Source organism: Lepus europaeus, chromosome 7 (assembly GCF_033115175.1).
Source record: "Lepus europaeus isolate LE1 chromosome 7, mLepTim1.pri, whole genome shotgun sequence".
Classification (NCBI taxonomy): domain Eukaryota; kingdom Metazoa; phylum Chordata; class Mammalia; order Lagomorpha; family Leporidae; genus Lepus; species Lepus europaeus.
In genome coordinates this window covers 51,747,619-51,768,467 of record NC_084833.1, presented here as the reverse complement: position 1 = coordinate 51,768,467, position 20,849 = coordinate 51,747,619, and the positions used below count along the sequence as shown (strand labels likewise).

Here is a 20,849-nt window from a genome sequence, read left to right as displayed (position 1 = left end):
TTTTTTTAAAGATTTTATTTATTTGAGAGGTAGAGATACAGATAGTGAGAGGGAGAGAAAGAGAGAAAGGTCTTCCATCCGCTGGTTCACTCCCCAGATGGCCACAATGGCCAGAACTGCGCCAATCCCAAGTCAGCAGCCAGGAGCTTCTTCCGGGTCTCCCACACGGGTGCAGGGGCCCAAGGCCTTGGGCCATCTTCTGCTGCTTTCCCAGGCCATAGCAGAGAGCTGGATGGGAAGAGTAGCAGCCGGGACTAGAACTGGGGCCCACTTGGGATGCTGGCGCCGCAGGCGGAGGATTAACCCACTGCGCCATGGTGCCGGCCCCCAGATCATTATTTTTTCCCAGTAAAGTCAAATCCAGGGAAGACAATGTGGGATGGCATAGCAAAATAACAAACTTTCAAATCCTAAAATGTTTTAAATTGGGTCTCTTGAATCCAATTTTACATATTAGCTTCAAGTACAATAAAGAGCATCTAAGCAAATTTATTTCCTGACAAGAAACCTATACATCAACTTTGGTCAAAATTCTGGTTATGGCAAGCACTGTGGTATAGTAGGCTAAGCCTCCACTTGTGGCACCAGCATCCCATTTGGGTGTAGGTTCATGTCCTGGCTGATCCACTTCTTATCCAGCTCCCTGCTTATGGCCTGGGAAAGCAGTGGAAGATGGCCCAAGTGCTTAGGCCCCTGTGCCTAAGTGGGAGGCTGGAGGAAGAGCCCAGCTCCAGCCCTTGCAGCCATCTGGGGACCTTTCTCTGTTTCTCACTTTCTGTAACTCTGCCTCTCAAATAAAATCTTAAAAAAAAAAAAAAAAAGCCGGCGCTGCGGCTCAATAGGCTAATCCTCCACCACAGCCGGCACACCGGGTTCTAGTCCCGCTGGATTCTGTCCCAGTTGCTCCTCTTCCAGTCCAGCTCTCTGCTGTGGCCCGGGAGTGCAGTGGAGGATGGCTCAAGTCCTTGGGCCCTGCACCAGCATGGGAGACCAGGAGAAGCACCTGGCTCCTGGTTTCGGATCAGCGCGGTGCACTGGCCACAGCGCACCAGCCACAGCAGGCCATTGAGGGGTGAACCAACGGAAAACAGAAGACCTTTCTCTCTGTCTCTCTCTATCCTCTCTGCCTGTCAAAAAAAAAAAAAAAAAGAACTCTGATTAAACCATAAACATTGAGGTTTATTTTCCCTTTAGCTATGCTCATGTTTTAAATGCTACTATAGTAGTCCTCACTTATGCATGGAGGATACATTCCAAGACCCACAATGGGTACTTGAAAACTCAGATAGTTTAGAACAAATACTACCCATAGTATGTTTTTTTCCTAATCATACCTAATGATGTTTAAATTATAAAGTAGGCATAGCAAGAGATTAACAATGAAATAGAGCAATTATAACATTGTAATAAAAGGTGACTGTGGTCTTTGTCATATTATTGTCTGTAGATCTTAACAACTGCTGCATACTTTTTTTTTTTCTTTGAGAAGTTTTACTTCTTCACTTAAATGAAACAATTCAAACTTCTCTTTGGCACACCCAAAATGGTCAGCATCACTACTGGCATACTTTGGGACCATTATTAAAGTAAAATATGGGTTATGGCCGGCGCCACGGCTCAATAGGCTAATCCTCCGCCTGCGGCGCCAGCACCCCGGGTTCTAGTCCCGGTCGGAGCGCCGGATTCTGTCCCGGTTGCCCCTCTTCCAGGCCAGCTCTCTGCTATGGCCCGGGAGTGCAGTGGAGGATGGCCCAGGTTCTTGGGCCCTGCACCCGCATGGGAGACCAGGAGAAGCACCTGGCTCCTGGTTTCGGATCAGCGAGGTGTGCCAGCCGCAGCGCGCCGGCCGCGGCGGCCATTGGAGGGTGAACCAATGACAAAAGGAAGACCTTTCTCTCTCTCTCTCTCTCACTGTCCACTCTGCCTGTCAAATAAATAAATAAATAAATAAGGGTTACTTGAACACAAGCACTGCCATACCCAGATAGTCTGACAACCAAGTTACTAAGTGACCAACAGGTGGGTAACACACACAGTGTGGATGTGTTGGACAGGACAAAAAGGATGACAAGGAATTTCAACATGCTACCCAGAATTACACACAGTTAAAAACTTATGAATAATTTATTTCTGGAATTTTCCATTTAATATTTTTGAACCACAGTTGAACACAGGTAACTGAAACCATGGAAAGCAACACAAGAGATAAGGGGGACCACTGTACAAAGTACCATTTCAATTTGTCCCACTGTATATAAAGGCTATTGAATCCTATCTACAAGTTCAAATACGGTTCAATTAGACTTGAAATTTTTCCCAAGTCCTCTTGAAATTCCAAACTAACTGGCAAGCTTGCTTTGAACCTATATATTTTTTCGGTTGTAACTTCATTCATTCTCACCTATAGCAGAGCTCCTAAAATGGAGAGCAGGATGCCACTACAGAGCGCTTTGGGTTTAACTGGGCCATGTGAAGTTATTTTAAGTTATTCTGACTAATTGTTGAGACTTTAAAATCAAGAAACTGCACAGAAAAATCCAGTTTTATTGTACACGCCTGAGAAGACTGGCATTCATATAGGACACTCATCAGGTAGTCCTGATTACTGGAGGTCCCGCTTTACAAAAAGCATAAACTCTTTAGTGTATTTCATTCATTTTCAGTATCTGACTACTATCCAAAGGCATGTGAGTTTGTCACTCATATCCTACCCCTTTGAAAGGTGCATATTTTCCAGAGCACTTCCATACTTCACTAAGTCACTAATGGCACGCAAAAAGCCACAAAGTAAATAGTTTGCAATTCATAGTTAATAATAAAAACTTTCTTACAAGGCTGAAAAAGAACAAAATTCGGATTTGTGGAAGGACAAAATATAATACCTGAAAAAAAAAAACCTGGCAGCTTTTGAGAGAAAGGTGCAAGCACTCAAAAACATTGTTGAGACACTTACAGCTTTCCAGAGGAACACCTGTGTTAGTCTGTGGCTCCAGAAGTTAGGTCACAAACTCCGAAATGTCACCGAAATCTATGAAACTACACCTTCAAAAATCATTCACACTTTTTTTGACAGTATCAATCCAAGTAAAACCAATATCCTGTACTTTATTCAGCTTGCTAATTAAAATAAAAAGCAGGAAGGCTCTAAAGTAGAAACTGTGAAATAAATTCACTTGCTCAGTGCACGGACCCAAAATACTGAGGAGCAAAGAGGCGGAAATCTGGGAGGCTCGGGGTGCTCCCACTGGCCCACACTAACACAAGTACTAAGTGAGGTCTCCCCTCTTGGCACCCCGAACCCTTTCGGGGCAACTGTTGAGAAAACAAAGCTCTACCACACGGGACACTGTCGTAGCATAACAACACGCCGCACATTAGGAGAGTTTCACTCTTCTCCACCCACAGGGAGACCACCCACCCACCACCTCATCCCCCATTGTGATGCGCCCTCCTCAGGATGTCGCTGGGCTGGCCCCGAGATGACAGGAAAGGGGCGGGGCACAGGATTACTCTGCCCTGGCTAGGAGGGATGAAGGGATCGCCTTCATCCCCGGGGAGAGGCCTCCGGACTCCCAACCCAAAAGCAGCAGCCCCGAAACTCAAGCCCCTGTCCCTGCCTCTCCGAACCGGGCGCCGGGGGCCGGAGCGCAGAACGCCACCCACGCTCCCCTAACCAGGGTCCCGCCGCCGGGACCACTGCTTCGGCAGCCGGGCCATCACGCCCAGATTGGCCCTCCGCCCCTTTCCTCCTTCGCCCCTGCCAAGCCCAGCCTCCCTCGCCGCCCCACCACCGTCCCCCAGCCGAGTCCAGGCACCCTCGAACCTGTAGTCCCCCTTGAGCGTCCGCTGAGGATCAAAGCAAACGCCGAGGCCAGCGACACCTCCGCTTCCTCCTCAGCCGGATCCCTCCAGAGGTAGCTGTGGAGGCGGCCGCTCAGGCGGCTGCGCCTACAAGAGCCGCCCGGGCAGGTTGCAGGCCGGCTCCTCCGCCTCTTCTCGCGAGAGTCCGCAATCCTAAGAGGCGAGGCTAGCCGCGTTCTCGCGAGAGCGGCCGCTCCCCTCCCAAGGTGGGTGGGGCGCGAGCACGGGAGCAGTTAAGGGAGCGGCCGGCTAAGGTGGGCGCTTGCCGCGGCTGGGTGACACGTGCCGCGCGACCCCCTCCTCACGGACGTCAGGGCGGAATACGCCACGAGCCCGGGGCCTGAGTGGCTGCGAGCCGTCACTCCCAAACGTTCGAATCCCACGTTTGCCCCTTCACGTCCCGTCACCGTTAGAAAAAAAGCGGCCGGCGTCCCCAGCCCAGAGTGGGAGAAACACCTGTGGGGCTGCTGGTTCGGGAGACGCGTTTCCCGCGGCGGCGCGGACCCCGAGATCCGCTCGGGGCGGGTCCGCGAGCCGGCGGGGGAGCGGCTGCCGCTGATGGGAGGCAGGTGTCGCGAGGCGCACCCCGGCGTCCGCCGCTGCCTGTATTTGAACGCTCGATTGGCGGGAAGGAGCGTGCCAGCTGGAGCTGCTGGAGCCGGCCGGCCTGTAGAACACGGAGAGCAGACGGGATGGGATAGGCCTCTTGTGGCCGGAGGACCGCCACGTGAGAGCGTTCAAGTCGCTCGGCACCCCAGAGCCCGCCGTCTTCAGTTACTGGACTATAAAGGGTGGGGGTGGGGGGACAGCGTCTCCACTCTGGAAGCTCCCAACGCGGGGAGCCAGCCCCACGGGAGAGGAGGTGGGTCGTCTCAGGAAATGTGGTGAGCGCCGCGCGGCTCGCAGCGGGCAGAAAGGGATCCACCTGTTGGCCCCACCTGGCAGGCTGAGGTGTTGAGGAAGCTTCCACCAGGAAGTTTACTTCTGAGCTGAATCCGCAGGATGAGTAAGAGCTCGCCTGTTTGGAGTCGAGTCGGAAGGGTGTTGCAAGAAGAGGAAACAAAAGAGGAAGAAAACCTGGTTTGGGTAGTTTGGTATGAAAACCGACTTTGCAGAAAGAAGGTATTTGTTGAGGGGCTGGCGCTGTGGCCTAGCAGGTAAAGCCGCCGCCTGCATTGCGCGTTTGGGTCCCGGGCTGCTCCACTTCCCATCCAGCTCCCTGCTAATGCACCTGGGAAAGCAGTGGAAGATGGCCCACGTCCTTGGGGCCCTGCAGCCACATGAAGTTCCTGGCTTTGGCCTGGCCCAACCCTGGTCGTTGTGGCCATTTGGGGGGGCGAACCAGCAGATGGAAGGTTTGTCCCTCTCTGCTTCTCCTCTGGAACTCTGGCTTTCAAATAAATGAAAATTTTAAAAAGTCATTTGCTGAAAGACCTTTAATCACTGTTTAGTTCTGAGTAGATTACCTGGGGCCGGTGCTATGGCGCAGCAGATTAACGCCCTGGCCTGAGGCGCCGGCATCCACTTCGATCCAGCTTTCTGCTCTGGGCTGGGAAAGCAATGGAGGATGGCCCAAGTCCTTGGGCCCCTGCACCCATGTGCGAGACCCAGAGGAAGCTCCTGGCTTCAGATCGTCGCAGCTCCAGCCTTTGCAGCTAATTGGGGGGTGAACCAGCGGATGGAAGACCTCTCTCTCTCTCTCTCCCCTAGCTCTGTAACTCTTTCAAATAAACAAATCTTTAAAAAAGATTACCTGTCTTCATTGTAATACCCTTAGTGCTTCCCAAACTAGTGTTTTATGCTAAGGATATGACGGCCTGGGCTTGCTGATCGTCACCGGGCAGCAGGTCGGATAGAGCTCCTCAGGGCCAGCCTGGGGAGCTCGGGGAGCTCGGGCCAAGCCAGTTGATGAGTGTCGTCGGCAAAGGAACCACACCAAAGCCGAGAGATCAGTCAACGCCCAGGGCGCACCCGGGTTCTCGACTTTGTTGGGAGGGGGAAAAGCTTTTATAGACACAGAAAGGGGGCTGTCCAGGGCACAAGGGGACTGAGCCAACCAGCTGAAAGGTAAGGCAGGACATGAGCTGGGCACGCCCTCAAGGGCCAATCACAGCCGAGGACACATACTGTTCACGAGTATGGAAGTCTCCAGTCAGGCTAGGTACCTTCCCCGGGGGGCCATCTTGGATTGTTGGAAACGCTGAGTCACTGGGATGCGGAAGTGCGGCAAACTTTGTTTCCTTTTCGATTGGAGCCCCCTGCATGGGCTCACAGTTGTTAGCTATCTTTTCCTCCTTTGAGAACATTTATATGTTAGAGACCTAAGAGAATCATAGGTTAATGTCATAGTATACTGAATTATAGCCAACACTGCTAAATTGGAAACTACCAATAATCTTTGAGGATGTCCAAGTAAGGAAATTCTAACAGGAATTTTGTGACATACATTCTCTCATGGAAAAACTGAAAATCCTCAAGCAAAAAGACAGAAACAAAAACCTCACTAATCTTGATGTATTACCAAAGGTTCTCTTGTAAACTATGCTCAACGGAGGTGATTGTATAACCAAATTAAGGTTAGTGAGATCTGTCAAACAGGAATCATTCCTTGCATCAAAAAATGTCATTTTCTAAAAAGCTCTGATATTTTACTATAGATTTTCTACCAATCTTTATTATTACTATTATTATTATTTGTTTGCAAGGCAGAGGATGAGAGAGACCTTTCATCTGCTGGTTAACTCCCCAAATAGCCAAAATACCTGGGTCTGGCAGATTCTGGGGCCAGGAGCTCCATCTGGATCTCCCACATGAGTGGCAGAGGTCCAAGTATTTGGACCGTCATCTGCTGCCTTGCCAGGCATATTAGCAAGGAGCTGGATCAGAAGCAGAGCAGCCAGTACTTGAACTGGTGCTCTGATGTGGAATGCTGACATAGCAAGTGGAGGCTTAACACGTTGCACCACAATGTCTGCCCACTACAGCAGTCGTCCTTTAGACACATATGAGGGTACTTCAGACAGTTTGTGGGAAAATGAAAAAAAAAAAAAAAAAGTTGATTTTGGTGCAAAAAAAAAAAAAGGAAATCTAGCTGTTTTCATAATTTGCATTTTCTGTGAACTTTTTGAAGACCAGTTGATTTATTTTTGTATTATATGTATTTATATATACTGTAGTTTCATTTGGCTCATGCTGCTTTCCCTACAAATAAGCTCACTACTTGATAGGACAACAAAACGAAGTCATACTTCTCATGCTGCATGTCAATCAGATGCTTTGTTGAGTATAATTCACAAGTTCTAGTTCAAGTTCTAGGAATTTTCCAGAGAACATTAGAAGACTTATCAGTAAAAGATTCCAGGTAAAATCAGGAAATTTTATCCCATGCTGGTATCAGTTCAAACCATTTTGCCCTACTTTGATGATTCTTGGAGCTCTTTTACGTTCAAGAAAAAGAAGTAACCAGAGAAAGAAATAATAATAAAGTTGCCACTGTCTTTTGCTTAAAAAGAAAACCTTTCAAATATTAATTTGGTAGTCTTGGCAACAGCTATACACACAGTAGGTAATGTCAGTGATTCAGACAATCACAAATTTGCACAATAATTTATAAATTCTATTTTATTTTTATTTATTTTTTTGACAGGCAGAGTGGACAGTGAGAGATACACAGAGAGAAAGGTCTTCCTTTGCCGTTGGTTCACCCTCCAATGGCCGCCGCGGCCGGCTCACCGCGCTGATCCAATGGCAGGAGCCAGGTGCTTCTCCTGGTCTCCCATGGGGTGCAGGGCCCAAGCACTTGGGCCATCCTCCACTGCCTTCCCAGGCCACAGCAGAGAGCTGGCCTGGAAGAGGGGCAACCGGGACAGAATCCGGTGCCCCAACCGGGACTAGAACCCGGTGTGCTGGCGCCGCAAGGCGGAGGATTAGCCTAGTGAGCCATGGCACCGGCCGATTTATAAATTCTAATGCTAAGGTTCAGACCCTTAATAAAAAATCCTTCTCCCACATCAGCACACACACCAAAGAGGTAAATACAGAAGTAATAAAAAGTTTGTATAGAAGCAATAAAAAAATTACTTTGGTCATCTATATTATAGCATGCTAAGAAAGTTGTTTCAAGGCAGAGAATAAGATAGGGTAAGATAAATGCTTGACAAACTGATGATAAGCCACAGATCCAGAATCCTATTTAATTTTTAAAGCCTGAGGTTTCTTTATACAACAAAATTTATGCAAAGCTATCTAATGGCAGGAATAGGAATATTGCACACAAAGAATTCTATCTCTTTCAGCAAGTATTGTATATTAGTCAAGACCTTATCTAAGAATATTGAGATACAGACATTACTAATAAGCTTACTGTAATGATAAAAGTGATATATAAAATTAAGTAACAGAAGACAGGTTGGGTCATAGAGATGTAAATAAGTGCCATGGGACAGTGGGAGATCAGAAAAATTGCTTCTGATTGAAGATCTTTGTGAAGATGTGAGGAAGGGGTGAAGAAAGGAAGAATGATCTGGATCTAAAAGTATAGGATTCATACATGAGGTAAAAGGAAGGGACATTCCTATGGAGAGACCAAAAAGACATAAAAATGGAAGGTAAGTATATTCTTAGGGGTACAATTAGCAATGAAAAGGAATGAATAGTAAGTAATAAAACTAAATCGAAATTGGGACACAAGGACCTGGGATGTTAGATCAAAGTGAGGGGCTGTAAACTTTTTCTGAAACTTGTTACCTTACAATAGGGTAAAATTTCAGAATTTGACAATTCTTTTTAGGCTTTCTTGGTGGAAATTAACAAGGTTATCTAAAAATTTACATGTAAATGTAAAAGACCTAGACTAACCAAAAGATTTATGAAAAAGAAAAGGGCCAGCGCCATGGCTCACTTGGCTAATCCTCCGTCTGTGGCACCAGCACCCCGGGTTCTTGTCCCAGTTGGGGTACTGGATACTAGTCCCGGTGCTCCTCTTCCAGTCCAGCTCTCTGCTGTGGCCCAGGAAGGCAGTGGAGGATGGCCCAAGTGCTTGGGTCCCTGCACCCGCATGGGAGACCGGGAGGAAGTACTCGGCTACTGGCTTCAGATTGGTGCAGCGCGCAGGCCATAGTAGCCATTAGGGGAGTGAACCAATGGAAGGAAGACTTTTTTCTCCGTCTCTCTCTCTCACTGTCTATAACTCTCTGTCTCTCTCACTGTCTAACTCTGCCTGGCCAAAAAAAAAAAAAAAAAAAAAAAAAAAAAGAAAGAAGAAAAGAAAAGGAGAATTTGTACTTCAAAATTTCAAAACTTACTAGTGAAATCAATATGATGTGGTAATGGCATGTAATTAAGCATATAGATCAGTGAAATAGAATTGAGATTCTATGGGCAGTTGGTTTTCAGCAAATGTACCAATATGGTTTAATAAGGAAAGGATGGTCTTCAAAAAATGCTGCCAGGACAATCATATGCAAAAAAGTAAAACAAAAAACTTAGATGTTGGATCCTTACCTCACATCATATACTAACAAACAAACTAAAGATTGTAGGTATAAATCAATAAAAAATAAAATTGGAGAGAATCTTTGTGACCTTAGATCAGTCAATTCCTAAACATAACACCAAAAGCATTCAATTATTCTTTATAGCATTGTCTATATTCCCACTAAACTAGGGTCTTTTTTACTTGTTAAACTGCTTATTTGGTGAAGTATTAAACCTTTTTATTGTAATGTAATTTTAAAATATGTTATCTCAAAAACTAAAAAAAAAAAAAAGAGAAGGAAAGAGTGGAAGGGAGGGAAGAGGAAGTAATCATGACATTCTTAGAACTGGATCTACAAATCACATTGACTGTTAAAACTAATTAAAAATTAAAATAAAAGTTTTAAAAATGATAAATGAATTAAAACCTCTTGAGCTTCAAAATCAGTATTAAAAGATAAGTGACACACTGACAGAAAATGTTTGCAAATTGTATAAAAACTTGTATCTAAAATATATAATGAACTCTTAGAAAAAATAACAAGAAAATTCAAAAATGGCAAAATACTTGCACAGATATTTCTATGAAAACATACAAATGGCTAATAAGCATAAGAAACATGTAACTGCAGAATGAGGTCAAACTGGCCCTGTTCTGTCAATAACAAGTAGAGTGGAACTTTCCCAGTCAAAGAAAACCATCTTGGACTGAGCTCTGGATTCAAATAATAAGATGATACAAGGCTACTGGGTTAAAGATGAAAGTTTCAAGTGTACTAGAGGATTCCCACAGCAAGACTTGGCATAAGATCCTTAAAGCCACACATTTCAGGGAAAACTGTTTCTGTCTGGTTGTAATCTAACTGAATCTAGAGAGCCTCGATCACCATAGATAGGAAACATCTGGGAATTTCAAGTACCTGAGGTGCATTTAATTGTTGACACAGATCCTAACACAGGTGATGGGCCTCTTGCAAACAGATGGGGCTGCTCTGCTGGACCAAGATCTGGTGCTAAAGCCTCCAAATCAGAACTTGCATCGTTAGTACTTCCATATACCCACTTGTCCTCCTTAACCCATAAAACCTGTCCCAAACTCCAAACTGAGGAGACAGATTTGCGCTTTGCTTCCTGTCTCCTTGCCAGTCCACGTTGCAATAAAGCCTTGCTCTTCTCTAAAGTCAGTGCCATAGTATCGGCTTTTATGGGCATTGAGCTTGATAACAAAAGCTCACCATCATTAGTCAATGTGTAGATATAAACTCAGATCACGACGTGTCATTGTACATGCACTTGAACAGCTACAATACAAAAATCAGACAATAAAACGTGTAGATGCAGAGATAGAGAAAACTGGAACCCTCATACATTGCTGGCATGATTGCTGTTATTTTGGAAAGCAGTTTGACAGCTTTTTACAATTAAATGCAAACCCCTACCATTGTAGGAGCTTGAAATATCTCACCCCAGAATATGGCCCTCTACCACAGGATTATGAGGAAGGGGCTTTCTCATAACTTTCTTTTTCTGCTTATAAACAGATCCTCAAAAAAACTTATCAAATCTCTTCCTGGAGGTTTCATCTACCGGGGAAGACTGACATCACCGAAGACAAGACTAAAGCCAGCAGCACACCCAGACACTGTGACAAACTAGAATACCTCCCAGCTCTTTTCCTAGGGTTCGTTTATCTTCCCTGAACGTCCTTTGCTCCCCCATAAGTGGCCTTCTTTCCTTCGCTTTCTTCTTTTAATATGGCATAAAAATTCTCAAATCTCATCACTCCTTTGGGTATTCACTTCTTTCCACAATACCCACATGGTTGTAAAATTTGAAATTAATTAAGTTGTATGACTTTTCTCCTGTTAACTTGTCTTTGGTCAGTTTAATTCACAAGCTTTCCAGCTGTTGGACAAAGATGGTAGAGGAAAAGTTTTTACCTACCCTATACCGTGCTATCTAGCAATTTCACTCCAATGAATCTGAGAGATGGTGAGCCTGAAAAGTGAAAGCAAGAGAATTTTACAGCCATGTATGTGGGTGCAGTTCTACCTTTATGGGGTCCAGGAAATATATGTTATTATCTAGGTAGAATTCTTACCTTATTTCTGGGAAAAGGACAGTGAATTCCAGAATTAGGGATCTACTTCTTTTCAATCATTATATCATCACTTCAATAGGTTGTCATGGCAATTGCAAACTGTCGTGATATTAGAGGGAGTGATTTTTACTATACCAAAACATAATAATGAGAGTATACGGAGAGTTCAGGAATCCTTGAGGTTAGGTTACGTGCTATCTTGAAGTTACCTGCTTTGAACCAGTTCTTTCACCTGTATCTTGTTTTTCAGCTCACTTCCTGGTGGATGGCGTTGGGGCTTGCCACATCACTATTTTAGTCCCCCTGGAGTGATTTATGGAGATTTCATCTTTTGTAATTGCTTCTTGCTGATCATGCATGTGGGCCCTGCCTATCACAGGAGGAATAAAATTCTCTCACGGCCCTCACTGAGGGTCCCAATGGCAAGCAATATCCATCCTCAGCAGGCAGTGACTGAACCCCTTGCATAACCATGATTTTTATATGAAACTGTTGAAGCCTAGGAAACACAAACTTAATAAGCAGATTAAAGAATCAAGGTGCAAATACTAAAAGAGTACAAAGAGTATTGATGCCAGTATTCTGTATGGTCTCCAGTTTGTGTCTTGGCTGCTCCACTTCCAATCTAGCTCTTTACTAGTGTGCCTAGAAAAGCAAAGGAAGAGGCCCAGGTACTTGGGCCCCTGCTGCCCACATGGGAGACGCAGATGGAGGTTCAGGCTCCTGATTTCAGCCTGGCCCAGCCCTGACTATTGTGGTCATTTGGGGAGTGAACCAATGAACAGAAGCTCTCCCCCACCGCTCTCTAACTCAATCTTTCAAATAAATAAATAAATCTTTTTTTTAAAAGGAATTCAATTGTGACGCAGTAAAATGAAAGCAAGAGTTTTATTTTAAAAAGCAGCAAAGGGCAGGTTACTCCACAGACAAAGCAGGCCTGTGTGTGGTTGCATTTCTACATTTATGGGGTCCACGAAAAGTATGTTAATATCTAAGTGAAATACTCACCCTATTTCTGGAAAAGGGGCAATGACTTTCAGGAATTATGGTCACTTCTACAGGTTGTCATGGCAACTGTAAATTATCATGATGTGAGAGGGAGTGATTCTTTGCTTGCTTATGGCATTGTAATGAGCGTATAATGAGAGTTCAGATCTCCTTGTGGTTAGGTTAGATGCCATCTTGGAGTCAGCTAATTGGAACTGGTTCTTTTGCTTGTGTCTTGTTTTTCAGCTCACTTCCTGGTTGATGGAGCTGGGACTTGTCACATACTACCTCACTATAACATGGATAAAACATTCCAAGTATGCAAAAGCACTATGCCAAGTGAAAAGAAGCCAGATGCAAAAGACTACATATTATATGCTTCCATTTATATAAAATTACCAGAAAAGGCAAATTTATATAGTCAGAAAATTGATCCATAATTGCTTGGGGCCAAGAGTGGGAGCGAAGATTGACTGCAAATAGGCTATTGGAAACTTTGCAGATAATAATCTTCTAAAGTAGGAAGGATGACAGTTGCACAACTCTTTAAGTACTAAAAAATCAGTCCTTACAATGGGTGAATTTATGTTGCAATGTATCAAGAAAACTATAAAAAAAAAAGGATACTAATTATATTGGATTATATACCTCAGTCAAGTCTTTGGGTCCCATTTTTAAAACAATCTCTGTTTTAATGCTTGAAAAAAAACTTCTGGAGATTGAAAATGTATTTGTAAAACTTCCCAATTCTAAATTTCATATGCAACATAAAAATTATGTAAGTACGTGCAAAAATTGTTGAGATAAATTAAAGATACTCCTTTTAAAAAAGGTTTATTTATTTTATTGGGATAAATTAAAGATATTCCTGTTAAAAAGATTTATTTATTTATTTATTTATTTACAGAGAGAGAGGATTAACCCCTGGGCCACAACTCTAGCCCCTAGTGATTACTGGAGACTTAATATTTACAGATATCAATTTTTTGAAAATTGACCTGTAGGGTCAATAGGAAACAAGTAGATTTTTACATGTGTGTAAGGATGTGTTGTCTGTGTGTATGTGTGTTTGAGGGGTAGGAGACTAATTAAGCAAACTGGGTCTAAAAGGGCAATATGAAAGTGGAAAGGATAAAGAATAGCCTAGGGGATGGACATCATGGCACAATGGGTTGAAGCCACGACTTGGGACACCTGTATCTCCGTCCCCAGTGCCGGCAATCTAGTCCTACCTCAGCTTCCAATCCAGCTTCCTATTAATGTGCCCCCCAGGGAGGCCACAAATGATGGTGCCCCCCCATGTCACCCATATGGGAGACCCAGATAGTGTTCCTGGCTCCTGGATATGACCTGGCCCAGTCTTGGCTGTTGCAGGCATTTTGAAAGCGGAAAAAAAAAAAAAACAAAACAAAAAAAAAACAAAAAAAACCAAACCTCTCAGTCTCTCTATCTACATTTCAAATAAATAAACATAAATAAATACACTTAAAAAGAGAATAACTCAGGTGTTAAGAGGAAGGGGCAGGGGTCCTTTTTGTTTATTTATTTGTTGCTGTTGTTAAAGAGCTCAGATTCATGTAACATTTATTTGGTAAAATGAAGGTCAAGAAAAGAAAAATGTGTGCATGTGCATATTATTCATTTATTTTGTAGTAACAGACTAATACATGAGTAAGACAGAATAAACAGAGTACAAAATAAGCTTATGTTAATAACATCAGCAAGATGGCAGGATAGGATATGCCAGGACTGTACCCTACAGATAGATCAACTTAGTAATCACACAGGGAGTCAGAAACCAATTAAGAAGCTGCAGGACCCCAGAAGAGCACAAAACCAAATATAGCCACATGGGAATGGTGACCACAGGAAACAAACTCAGAAAAGGATGGACATGTCCCATCTGCATGGACCACAGTCATGTGTGGCTTAATAGCAGGGATAAATTTTGAGAAGCATATTGTGAGGCAAATTTGTCAGAGAGAGGGTACTTTATGGAGTGACTTACACAAACCTGGGTGATATAGCCTACTACACACCTAGACTATACAGTGTAGCCCATTTCTCCTAGGCTATACCCCTATGCAGCCTATAACTATATGTAATAGCATAGAAATTATAAGTATTTGTGTATCTTAACATCAAAGAGATACAGTGAAAATACTAGACCAGAGGAATTTCTCAGCTCCATTAAATGCCTAAGGAACTACTGTCCCATATGCTAACAATGAATGAAATATTGTAACTGACAGATGACTGGATTTCAAAGATCCCTGCTTGACATTCTGTAAATAAAATTTCTGCCTTACCTGCCTCAGACATTTAGTGAAGGGAAACCACAGTGGACTGTTTATCTGTGCCCTGTCTCTTGACATCACTTAGATCCCGAGGATCCAGGCTCTATGGCCTAGGGAAAGCGAGTGGCTGATGTGGGTGGAAGTGATGATGATTCTGCTGAGCACATGCAGCTGCTCACGGAGGTACTATGGGAAAATGACTCTGGATCCAGCCACAGGCGACGACTTCTTTGTATTCTCTAACGACCTTGGGAGCAATGGGTGTGGGAACTCCCGGATGAGACCACAACAGAAGACTGAGACATTCATCTCTGCTGCTTGTGTCCCGGGGTCCTCCTGCTTCACCTCTGGCTGACACTATCGGGAGGTGATCGTCAGAGGAGCAGCTGAATGTGCTGTGAGTGTTTGGCAGGAAATCTACACGTGGCAAAGGACCTTTCCTGGTATCCTCAGAACTGGGGGTCTATGTGTGAGCCTTAGGGGGTGTATGAAGTTGCCAACATGGAAACGTGCTGTTCTCTATATGAACTCAAAGTTGCAGGATGTGGGCATTTTCCTGGATGTGGCCTGCAAGCCATTTCACTTTTGAGTACCTCTGATAGTTTGCATTTACACAACCTCACAATGTACCTACTTCAGAGCCTTTGTGTTCAGTCATTTGACCTGGGATTCCAACAGGCTGGTGAAGGTGCAACCCAACTACATCAGTGCCAAGGAAGCCACAGATGGTCCAGTTTGTCCAGTTTTGTACATGGGGACACCTGATCTCTGTCCAAAAAGAAGAGCATATTGGGTGGAATCCCATAATCATGTACTTTCCCAAACTCCTGTGACATTGACAGATGCTTATAAGGTTGAGAAGACCATCTACTTTGTACTTCATAAAGGAAGCCTTGAGAATAGATTTATAATTAATTTTAAAACTTGACTTAATTCTAAATCCTAGTCTTTGCTCAGGATTAAGGTGAAGCAGATTCAAGAGGCCTATAGTTTAGTCTTGTTGTGTCTTCTTGTGTGTTTCCCAGGGACCACCAAAGAAGTAGTTTGTGAATACTGCCTCGGGTGAATATCCACTGTCTCAACCTCTGAGAAGCTCAGGAGGAAGGTTTCCTCTATGGGAAGGAGAATCACAGGACTGCAGTCACTCAGAGGGCCACAGTGTCTAAGGTTAACTCAAGAGAGAAAGGAAAGTCAGGAAAGAGTGACTTGTGGGCCCCAACCTGAGACTGACCTCGTATGGACTGAAAGTTGATTCAAAGGGCAAAGTAAAAATAGTTTCCAGTCCTCAGTTTCAAGTTAATAGAACAAAATACCAATCTCTGATCTCTGTTTTCAGTACTTAAGATACGACTTTTTAAATTGTTCTACAAATACAAAGCTATAGAGAAATAATAAATTGTTTGATAGATGGTGCTTAAAACATTGGCTGTTCAAGAAAATAAACAAATATATAAAATCCAAACTCAACACTTTGTCATATGCAAAACTGGACTGCAGAAGAATAAATACCTAAGAGTGACTGTAGAATGGGCATTCGGCTCCGTGGTTAGTTGCTGCTTGGGATACCACCACCCCATATAGGAGTGCCTGGTTGGAGTCCCAGCTCCTCTGCTTCTGATTAGTTTCCTGCTAATGCATCCTGGGAGGCAGCAGATTATGGCTCAAGTGCTTGGATCCCTGACACCCATGTGAGAAACCTAGATTGAGTTCTGGGATCCTGGCTTCGGCTGAGAGCTGGCTGTTGTGGGCGTGTGGGAATGGACCAGTGAATAGAAGACTTCTCTCTCTCTTCCCCCCTCCTTTTTGATTAATATGAAAATAAATAAATTTTCAAGATGAATGTAAAGCAGATATCAAAGATAATATTGTTGCCTATGTTTAGTGGAAGACTTCTTCAACAACATCTTCCAAATACAGTAAAGTAAAAAACTGATGTATTTTGGTCTGTCAAAATTAAGCATAGAAATTGTTATTAAATACATGACACTCCGGAAGAAAATATTTAAACATTTAAAACCAACAAGGAATTTGTATTAGAATACTCACAAATAATACTCCAAATCAACACATCCAGAAAACCAATGAGAAAATTGCCAAAGGATATAGATGAGCAGTTCACAGAGAAGTGAAATGGCCAACATGTAGAGAGAAGTCCACTCTCACTAGTAAACACAGATAGGCAAATTAAAGCCATGAGCTGCCATTTCATGTTAGTATGACAATGCTTTTTTCACAAGTCATGAAATTCAAATCTGGAAGTGGAAATAGGGAGACAAGAATGCTCAGATCTGCTTGAACAAGTATAAACTATTCTTGTATTTCAATCTTGTGAAATTGCTTATGTCTTGGGATGCCACTCATGGTGGGTTGAAAGTCCAAAAGAATTCTCACTCAGTTCTATAAAGAGACATAGTTAAGTATACTCATTCTGGCATTTGTACCTCCTGGGAGATAGAGGCACTGTCCACACGGCCCTCTAGTGGGCATTTCTGGATTACACAGGCTGGAAAACAAAAGGACATTTCCCAGACACTTCTGCATCTAAAGAGCTAGAAGAAATCTGAGTTCAGCCAACCATATGCACTCCTGTGAGCCTGGTCAGGCAGAAGGAAGGTGACTCTATGCCTGCTCCCTTACTCCCGGCCAGCACTGCTGTGCTGGGGTTTGATTTTTGCTGTGCTAGTGTTAGCAAAGCTTCCAGGGACATGGACTGGATGGCAACAGGCCGAGTACCGGCCATCGACTCTTGCTGGGCTGAGTGTTGTTAGTAGGAGCAATGTGATTCTTGAACAGCATCAGCAAGCAGCTGGCTCCTGGCCAGGGTGGACTCAGGATAATATCCAGGCAGCTGTTGATATTAGAAGAGAGAACAGGTTCCTTGGTGGCTTTGCCAGTCTTTCCTCAAAGTTCAACCTAGAGTCTTGTCATTTTCATTGATTCCAGAAGCATTCCTTTCTCTTTAAACGAAAGTAGATTCTGTTCTGCGTTTAAACTAATCGCTAACTGCACTGGGATGCCAGAAATTTAGTAATATTCTTCTGTTGTACATTTTGAAAAGTTGACTTGCCAGTAAGAATCCATCTCAACTCTCCCCTCCATCAGGCAGATCCATGCCCCCTCTGTGTATTTCACAGTGCTTTGCATTTGTAACAATTACTTGCTTATCTCTCAGTCTTACTAATTAGAACACTAATTTTCTGAGTTTGGGTCTGGTATTTCATTCATCTTTGTAATCCCACCCTTTAGCACTGCAGCCAGGCTCGCTCTCAACTCATGGCCTTCATACTGGCCGTATCTCCTGCCTGAAAGATTCTCCTACTCCTTTATGTCTAAATAAGTCTTACTCATCTTTCTCATTCTGGTAGATCTTCTTGAGATTTATCTTACTGTTCAATATAGTAGCCACTAATCAGATGTGGCTCTCTAAATCCAAACTAAAATAAATTCAACAAAATCCAAACACATTCAACAAAATCTAAAGGTCAGACATCAGTCACACTAGCAACATCCTATGTAAATGTCGGTGTGACTACCATGTTGGACAGAACATGGAAATATATCATCCCAGAATGTTCTGTTGGACAGCATTGATCTAAATAGAATCATTTCTGTCTTTCTCCACTTAATTGTACAGCCAATGAAGACAGGAACCCTGTTTCTTCTACCATTGTGTACAGTGTACCTGACAGATAATGATGCTAAATAGATAATTTGCCAAGTGATGAATGAATGGAATTATTTTCTAATTCCCATTCCTTGAAATTTGGGATCAAGACTGAAACTATGATCCATGAGTCCATGTAGGGACAAATGCTTTTGCATTCAAGTTCCTGACCACCTTCTGCCTTTTTTTCCCAGGTATTTCTCTTCCTTTCCTGAAATGAAGAGGACAAAGCCAGCTAGTGAGTACTTGAGGATCTGGTACTTTGGTAATACTGAAAGGGTAACTTCAAAATATCAAAATACAAAACACAATATTAAACCTGAAGGCATTTTGTGCCATTCTACCTAGTCATGATCAATATAACCATATACATAACCAAACAGACATACTTTTTTAACTTATATTTAACAAATATAAATTTCCAAAGTACAACTTTTGGATTATAGTAGCTTTTCCCCCATAACCACCCTCCCACCCACAACCATCCCATCTCCCACTCCCTCTCGCATCTCATTCTTCATCAAGATTCATTTTCAATTATCTTTATATACAGAAGATCAATTTAGCATACATTAAGTAAAGATTTCAACAGTTTGCACCCACACAGATACAAAAAGCATAAAGTACTGTTCGAGTACTAGTTATACCATTAATTCACATAGTACAACACATTAAGGACAGAGATCCTACATGGGGAGTAAGTGCACAGTGACTCCTGTTGTTGATTTAACAATTGACACTCTTATTTATGACGTCAGTAATTACCTGAGGCTTTTGTCATGAGCTGCCAAGGCTATGGAAGCTTCTTGAGTCGTCAACTCTAATCTTATTTAGACAAGGCCATAGTCAAAGTGGAAATTCTCTCCTCCCTTCAGAGAAAGGTACCTCCTTCTTTGATGGCCCATTCTTTCTGCTGGGATCTCACTCACAGAGATCTTTCATTTAGGTCATTTTTTTTTTTTTTTTTGCCACAGTGTCTTGGCTTTCCACGCCTGAAATTCTCTCATGGGCTTTTTAGCCAGATCGGAATGCCTTAAGGGCTGCTTCTGAGGCCAGAGTGCTGTTTAGGACATTTGCCATTCTATGAGTCTGCTGTGTATCCTGCTTCCCATGTTGGATTGTTCTCTCCTTTTTAATTCTATCAGTTAGTATTAGCAGACACTAGCAAACAGACATACTTGTAACAACTGATAAATATTAACTTCATGTATTTAGAATAATAATCATTAAGTTCTTATTTTGCATTATAAACAGGGAGAGAGGTTAAAAGTATAATTTTATTCCTTTGTAAGTTAAGCAGTAACATTCTTTAAAAATAAACAACAGAAATAGAATACTTAAAAGAGCTCTCAAAGGAATAAAAGTGGAATCTAACTAATAATTACAATGTATTCCATGTAAAGTTGGGTAATATTAGAATCTTAGCACTTGTTAGAGGTTGGAAAAGTGAAGCAGCATGTAATATTGTTGCCCTCTGCTGTTAGAGTAGTGTTCTGATCATATCTGTCTCCCTTGCTATTCAGTTTTAGCTAATGCACCCAAAACAGCTTTGTCTGCCTATTTAAGAATTTTTTTTATGATTGTCAAGCAGGCCATTGTCTTCTTATTTTTGGAAGCCTTAGGACTCACCCTCTTTGGGGGCTAAAGATGTGTCCAGATGGTTCATTTCCTGCACATGTGAACGGCCAGCAGTCCTTTCTTTGGTGCACAGATATTCCCTCAGGTTGTAAAGACGCTGTTTTTCACTCACAGCTCTCGTTCTGGGAAAAAAAGAGACAGATGGGCCACACCATTAGCTCCTCACTTCCAAATCATAAAGCCACTGTTAACCAGCCCATTCTTATGCCCTCACCATGTAGTACTTACTGCACAGGTTTCCCTTTCAATTTTGTCAGAAAACAAATCACAAACATGATCATTACTAAACCATGCCTTTTGTAGACATGATCCTCACTAAAAGAAAATGGAAAGTACCTCAAAAAGCACAACAAAAAAACCACAACCAATCTATTTAAGAAATAGGCAAAGGACCACAACAGGTAGTTCCCAAAAGAAGAAATACAAACAGCCAACAAATATAAGAAAAAAATACTCAATAGAAGTAGCCATCCCGGAAATACAAATCAAACCACAATGAGATATCACTTCACCCCTGTCAGAATGGCTATTATCCAAAAGACAGAGATTAACAAATGCTGATGAGGAAGTGGAGAAAAGGGAACACATAGACACTGCTGGTGGGAATATCAATTAATGCAGCCACTGCGGAAAACAGTAGAGATTTCTTAACAGGATAGAAATAGACTTGCCCTATGATCCAGGAATCCCACATTTGTATTAGAGAGATACCTTCACCACTATATTTATAGCAGCGTTGTTCACAATAGCCAAAATATGGAATCAACCAAGGTATCTATCTTCATGTGAATGGCTAAAAATGTGATATATATATATATATATATAT

At 42.9% G+C, this 20,849-nt stretch overlaps 1 protein-coding gene across 3 annotated transcripts in view; it reads right to left on the bottom strand.

The window, feature by feature from the left end:
- Positions 1 to 3,997, bottom strand: part of BTBD10 (BTB domain containing 10) — a 71,566-nt gene extending 67,569 nt beyond the window's left edge. For all 3 annotated transcript variants that reach the window (XM_062196466.1, XM_062196465.1, XM_062196469.1), the window contains exon 1: positions 3,824 to 3,997. The gene's annotated coding sequence lies outside the window, so the exon portion shown is untranslated. The remainder of the gene's footprint in view (positions 1 to 3,823) is intronic.
- Between the last annotated feature and the right edge of the window lie 16,852 nt (positions 3,998 to 20,849).